We start from the raw sequence: 6,000 nt of genomic DNA, 5'->3' as shown, positions 1-6,000 counted from the left end.
CTTGGCCTGCTGTGTTCATCCAGCTCTACACCTTGTTATCTCAGATTCTCCAGCATCTGCAGTTCCTACTGTCTCTGAAACAGTTATAAACCAACTGGGCTCTGTAATATGATTGCAGAAGCAGGTAAACTGTGGCTGTCTATTAAAGTAACCCTTGCTCAGTAGCACAACAGTCTAAATCTCCATTGCTGCATATAGATGCTCACCTGATCTAAGTATTATGGATAAAAATGAAAACATACGGATATACAGTTGTGCTGCAGAGGCTTGAGAATCAGAGTTGTTGACTTAATTCTTTTAAAACAAAACCCTTCACAATTCCAAATTCATTTCCATTCTAAAAAAGTAGTACAGGAACAGAGAAATCTGTGGTGATATGCATACAAACAATTGAAGGGTGTGGGCAGGCTGGATTGATCTTCTCCGTATATAGGAGTCTGAGCTTTATAGACAAAGTACAGAGTACAAAAAACACCACTTATGAGGAATCTTGATAAACATCAGCCTCACCTGGTGTGTTCTGTGCAATTCTAGTCACTGTACTTTGGGAAAGATAAGCAGCCATCTGCATGGGCATAGAAAAAAATTGACAGAATGATTCAGGGATGAGAGACTTCATTTATATTCATAGTCTAGGGAAGTTGGGGTTAGTCTCCTAGATTTGATAGAGCTGTTTAAGATCAAGAGGGGTCTGTACACAGTAGGCAGACAGAAGCTGTTCCCATTTGCAGCAAGGTTGAGAACCTGATGGCACAGACCTAGATTTGTTGGCAAATGAGTTAAAGGCTATATGCAAATTTTTAAAAAAATGTCGCAAGTGATTAGGATCTGGAATATGCTGCCTGAGAATGTGGTGAGGCACAATCGTGGCTTTCAAAGGAGAATTGGACAAGCGTCTGAGGGAAAGAGCCAGTGAGTGGAACTATCTAACATGCTCCTGCAAAGAGCTGGCACAAAGTCAATAGATTGAATGGCCTTCTTCTGTATTGTAACTATCCTATGATTTTTGGAAAATCATGTATGCAAGGGGATCACAGTGCTTTAACTGAAAAAATGAAAAAGTGTGGTTGCTCAAGAATTAGAAATAAATCGTTCCACAAATTTAACTTCCTCAGTTTAATGCGAGAAAATTCTTTCAAATATTAACACTCTGAGACAGAGGGAATAATGCAGCTGTAAAAAGGCATCCGAGGTTAGGAGTCTTGCAGCGAGTAATTTACCTACTGCCTCCCCAAAGCCAGTCCACCATCTAAAGGCACAAATTGCTGCACCAGCAACATTCAAGAAGTTTGACACTATCCAGGCCAGATCAGGTCACTTCATCGACACCACATCTATCAACTTCAGTGTTTATTCCCTATACCACCAACCCACAAAAACAGCATGTACAAGGTGTACTGCAGTAACTAGTCAAGGCTAACTTTAATGGAATTGAAAGAAATGGAGGGACTGGATAGGCTGGAACTTTTTTTTCCACTGCAGCATAGGAGGTTGAGGGGTGACCTTGTAGAGGCTTATAAATCATGAGGGGCACAGAAAAGGTGAACAGCAAAGATCTTTCCCTGAGGATAGGGAGCTAGGGTTCAAAACTATCGGGCACGGGGTTAACATGAGAGTGGAAGATTTAAAAGGGACCTGAAGGGCAACTTTTCCCACAGAGAGGCTGGTGCATCTATAGAATGAACGACCAGAAGTGGTAGAGGTGGGTACAGTTACAACATTTAAAAGACATTTGGACAGGTACATGAATAGGAAGAGTTGAGACAGATATGGGCCAAACACAGGCAAATGGGACTAATTTAGTTTGGAAACCTGGTTGGCATGGATGAGTTGGACCAAAGGGTCTGTTTCTGTGCTGTATGACTCAGACTCTAAATACTCACTTCATTAAATTAACCTTTAAATGCATTGGAAAAACTAAAATAAAATGAAGTACTCAATTTCAATCAATCAATGTTTCTGCTAATGTATTCTTTATTTGAAGGAATGTGTGTGAAGAAATTATTCCAAAACACACTCTTTGGTGTTTTGTGATAAAGTTGAACGTAGATCTTTTGACTTCACTAGTGGAAATAGTTTCTCATTACTGCACATCTGTCAAGATTCTTTTTATACATTCTTGGGATGTAAGCATCATTGGTTAGGCCAGTATTTATTGCTCACCCCCGTTTGCCCTTTTTCAGTAGGTGGTGCCAAGCTTGGTCCAAGCACATAGCAGTCCATCAATGGAACTTTGATAAAGGTCCAAGTCATGATAGCACGTGACATGGAGAGGAACTGCAAAGTGGTGCCATTCTACATGCCTGTGGCCCTTGTCCTTCCAAATGGAAGAGATTATAGGTTGGAAGGTTCCATCAAAAGTAGCCTTGGTTGGCTACTGCAGTGCACAACTTGTATGGTGCACATATTGCCACTGTGGTTTGCTGGTGAGGAAATGAACAGGCGTCAAACTACTTTAAGACTTTTGGAATTGCACTCATCCAAGGAAGTAGAGAGTATTCCATTACACTCATGACTTTGGGCTTTGCCTACTTTGGACAGGTTTTAACAGCGTCAGAAGGTGAGTTACTCACCAGAGTTCCCAACACCTGACCCACTTTCATAATAACAGCATTTATATGGCTATTTTGGGTCAGATTCTGATCAATACTACTGCCGGATGTTGATAGTAGGGGATTCAGTGACTGTAATGTCATTGAATATCAAGGTAAGATAGCTAGATTCTCGTTTGTTGGAAATGGTCATTATCTAACTGGTGTGCCAGGACGTTACTCATCACTAAATAGCCTAAGATTGAAAGTTGTCCAGGTATTTCTGCATCGGCCATGGATTGGATCAGTACCTGAGGAGATGTGAATATATAAAGCATAGCGCATTTAGTTGCAACATCCCCACTTCTGCTCTTATGACAAAGAATTTTTTTGATGAGCAACTATGGAACTACCGTTTCAGCCTATGGAACTACTGTCGGAAATTTCTTTGATGCCCTGGGTCTGAAATATTTAAATGTTCAAAGATCAACCTATTTACTTTGTGCTGGTCATGACTCCAGCCAGTGGAGAGGTCCCCCCCCCCCCTCAATTCCCATTGATTTTGCTACAGCGCCATGACGCTACATTTGGTGAAATACTGCTTTGACTAGTTTCACACAGCCATTGAATATGAAAGCTTAAAAAAAACACTGACTTTTTCGTCTAAAACTCAATGTTCCAGATGAAACTGTCTAAGGATGGTGCACTGCAATTCGCTGTGATGATACAATGGCTTTAAGAAGTATATTTTGTCATTTTTTTTTAAAAGAGAAGTTTTAAGACAGAGGTAATGAGCTGTCTGTTTCAATCTAATAAAATAAACAGCCTGGGAGGCTTTTTTTGATAAAAATGTTGGAACAATAGAAGCAGCCTGAATGCATGGGTTCAAGTTCCCCCAGACCCAGGATTTTTGGGTTTTAGATTTTCAGTAGCAATTGTTGCTGGGATCTTGAAGCTAGGTGGCAGCTGCAGTACATCTCTCCCTATTACTCACTCTCCCTCAGTTTTCTCTTGATGTTTTTTCTTCCTGGGCTGCTCAAACCACATGTGAGACAATTTATTTGGCTGAATTTGCCTTTGCCAAGGGTGTGTTTATGGGATGTTACTATATTGGAACAGTTAAATCAGTAATAGTCCACATATATATTATGTTACATATTTTGATAGAGTTACAGCAAAGCCAATTCCTTTATTTTTATTTTGTCTGAATTTTAATTATAATGTATGAATAAAGCATGTTTTGTTTCAAGCCTGGTAGTTTGGCCAATCCAATCGCATCCAGAATGCAATGCCTTAACTTTTTATGTTAAAAGAAAAAGTGTAAGGTCTAGACTATCTGCTTAATATATTTTGAGGGAGTCAGTCTGGTCTGTAACACTGGGGAATTATTGACTTTAGAATGGAACAGCTATTCTTTTCCTAGCCTCAAATAGTAAAAATACTTCAGCAAAAAAGCTTTCCCCAGTCAATTCGATCAACTTGTCATAAAATAAGTCAGGCATAAGGATCACAAGGGAGTTGCACTTAGAGTCATAATTAATTTCACTATTGGTTACAATTGCCAAAAGCTTTCCTCCAAAGTTAGGGACTGGCGCAGAAGGAAGAAAAAAAATGTCAAGCATTGGTCCGGATGATTAAATTTTTATGCCGCTTTTTGGTAGATGTGCAGAATTTTAAAAATAATCTCGGTTCATTTTGGTCAAATACAGCCGTTGAACATTTTAATATTTACTGCAATTGTATGTTAGGAGGGCCAAGGAAAAACCAAATGAATCTGTGCCAGAACCAGAATAAATAGCTTGCAACAAGTAAGTGGCAATGATTAATAGTTATGTCTAGGTAGATTTTAGTACACTGTCAGCGTATTTTTATTGCAGTGTCTCAAATTGAGTAACATTTATCAGTAAAATGATGAGAATTTTTCATTCATTATCCCCCTTTCTCAAGAGATTCAATGCTTTAATGTGTTCATATTAGTATATTATCAAGGTATTAATTACACTTTTCTTGAAACAATATGCTACAAAAACAAAACAAAAATCCCAAATGCATAATTTTTGTTTTAAAAACTGCCATGTATGGAACTTCCTCACCCACGCAAGTGAACAGACCATGAAGTACCAATATTAAGTAAAATGCCAGGCTGAAGATTATTTAGAAAGAGCTTATCTGGCCTGAAGCCATGAGAACTGCAGCAAGTCACAGACTCTGTTTACTCAATATTTTCAGTTTCTGATTTTATCCTGCAATTTGTACAAAGCGGATCAAGTCTTTAAAGTAATAAATATTGATTCTGGGCTTGGGCCAGAAGTATTTTTGTAGATGTACAGAAGTAGAGACTTACCTATTTATTTCCAAATACAGAACTGTTCCTATCCTATTTACAGATAGTACAGCCAATATTAACAATAGGGATTGAATAAGAAGGGTGGTTATAACATACGGAAAGTAACATACTTGAACAATCGATCACTTCCTTACACGAAAACAGATAAGGATAAATTCCTTTGACAATGGCAACTTAGAGCTTTGACATTGTCACCATATAGAGTGTATTGGTAATATTGTCAGATTTTGCAATGTGTGCCAGAAATTATCAATCGCTTGCTCGCAATTATCCTTGTAATTACATTCCAATACAAGATCATAAAGAGTCATCAAGTATGGAAAACGTATCAAACATATTTCAAAAAAATATTATGGAGAAAACAAACTTTTAATGATGATTCATTTAGAAATTTGGCACTGTACAACATTTTCTTGAAGGAACTTGCTCATGCAAAATAGTACTTGGGTGTCACTTCATGCAAGAGGTCTTGTGGCTCAAAGAACTGCCTCTGAACCAGAACCTCTAGGTTCAAGCCCCACCCCTGGACTAGTTTGGCCACATAAGTAGTATTCATGTCATGGCCAACCAGGGTTGGCAATCAACTTGCTCAATTCTTCCAACATGCACATGGCAGGCTGCATGAATGGGAGAGATTAGCCATATTTGATGCAGAGTGCCGACCTTTCGATATAGCCACCATCTTTCTCTCGCTGGAAAGATGCCTGCTTGCTGCTCATTCGGGACTATGGCTAATTATGGACAGAGCCATTCAATTCTGGGATTCATGTTATTTGCAAACAACTTTGATGCATGATCACTGCAAAGGTTCATGCAAAGTATTTGCTCCTGTACCTTTTATTTTATTAGTTATCTGGGACCTGAAGAAGTCCATCTTGATAAGGAAACATTCAAACAGAGGGGCAAAGAAGCCATTTGTTCATATAAAAAAATGAAAAGGTGTTCAAATACTTATTTTGTCCAAACAAATGAATGAAATGAATTCTCACAACTCAATTCATTTTCTAGTCAGGAATTTCTCGTCAGGAAGACGACAAATGGTATGTTGGCCTCCACAGAGAGATGATTCAAGTACAGGAGCAGAGATGTCTTGCTGCAATCATACAGGGCCAAGGTGAGAAC

The 6,000-nt window shown here is 38.8% G+C and overlaps 1 protein-coding gene across 1 annotated transcript in view; it reads right to left on the bottom strand.

Annotated features, from left to right (window-relative positions):
• Positions 1-6,000, bottom strand: part of LOC109930456 (cysteine-rich motor neuron 1 protein-like) — a 295,898-nt gene that overhangs the window by 136,882 nt on the left and 153,016 nt on the right. The window lies entirely within an intron of this gene.

This window comes from Rhincodon typus, chromosome 8 (assembly GCF_021869965.1).
Source record: "Rhincodon typus isolate 14 chromosome 8, sRhiTyp1.1, whole genome shotgun sequence".
NCBI classification, from domain to species: Eukaryota; Metazoa; Chordata; class Chondrichthyes; order Orectolobiformes; family Rhincodontidae; genus Rhincodon; species Rhincodon typus.
The sequence above is the reverse complement of the archived record's forward strand: the minus strand, read 5'-3'. Positions and strand labels throughout refer to the sequence as shown.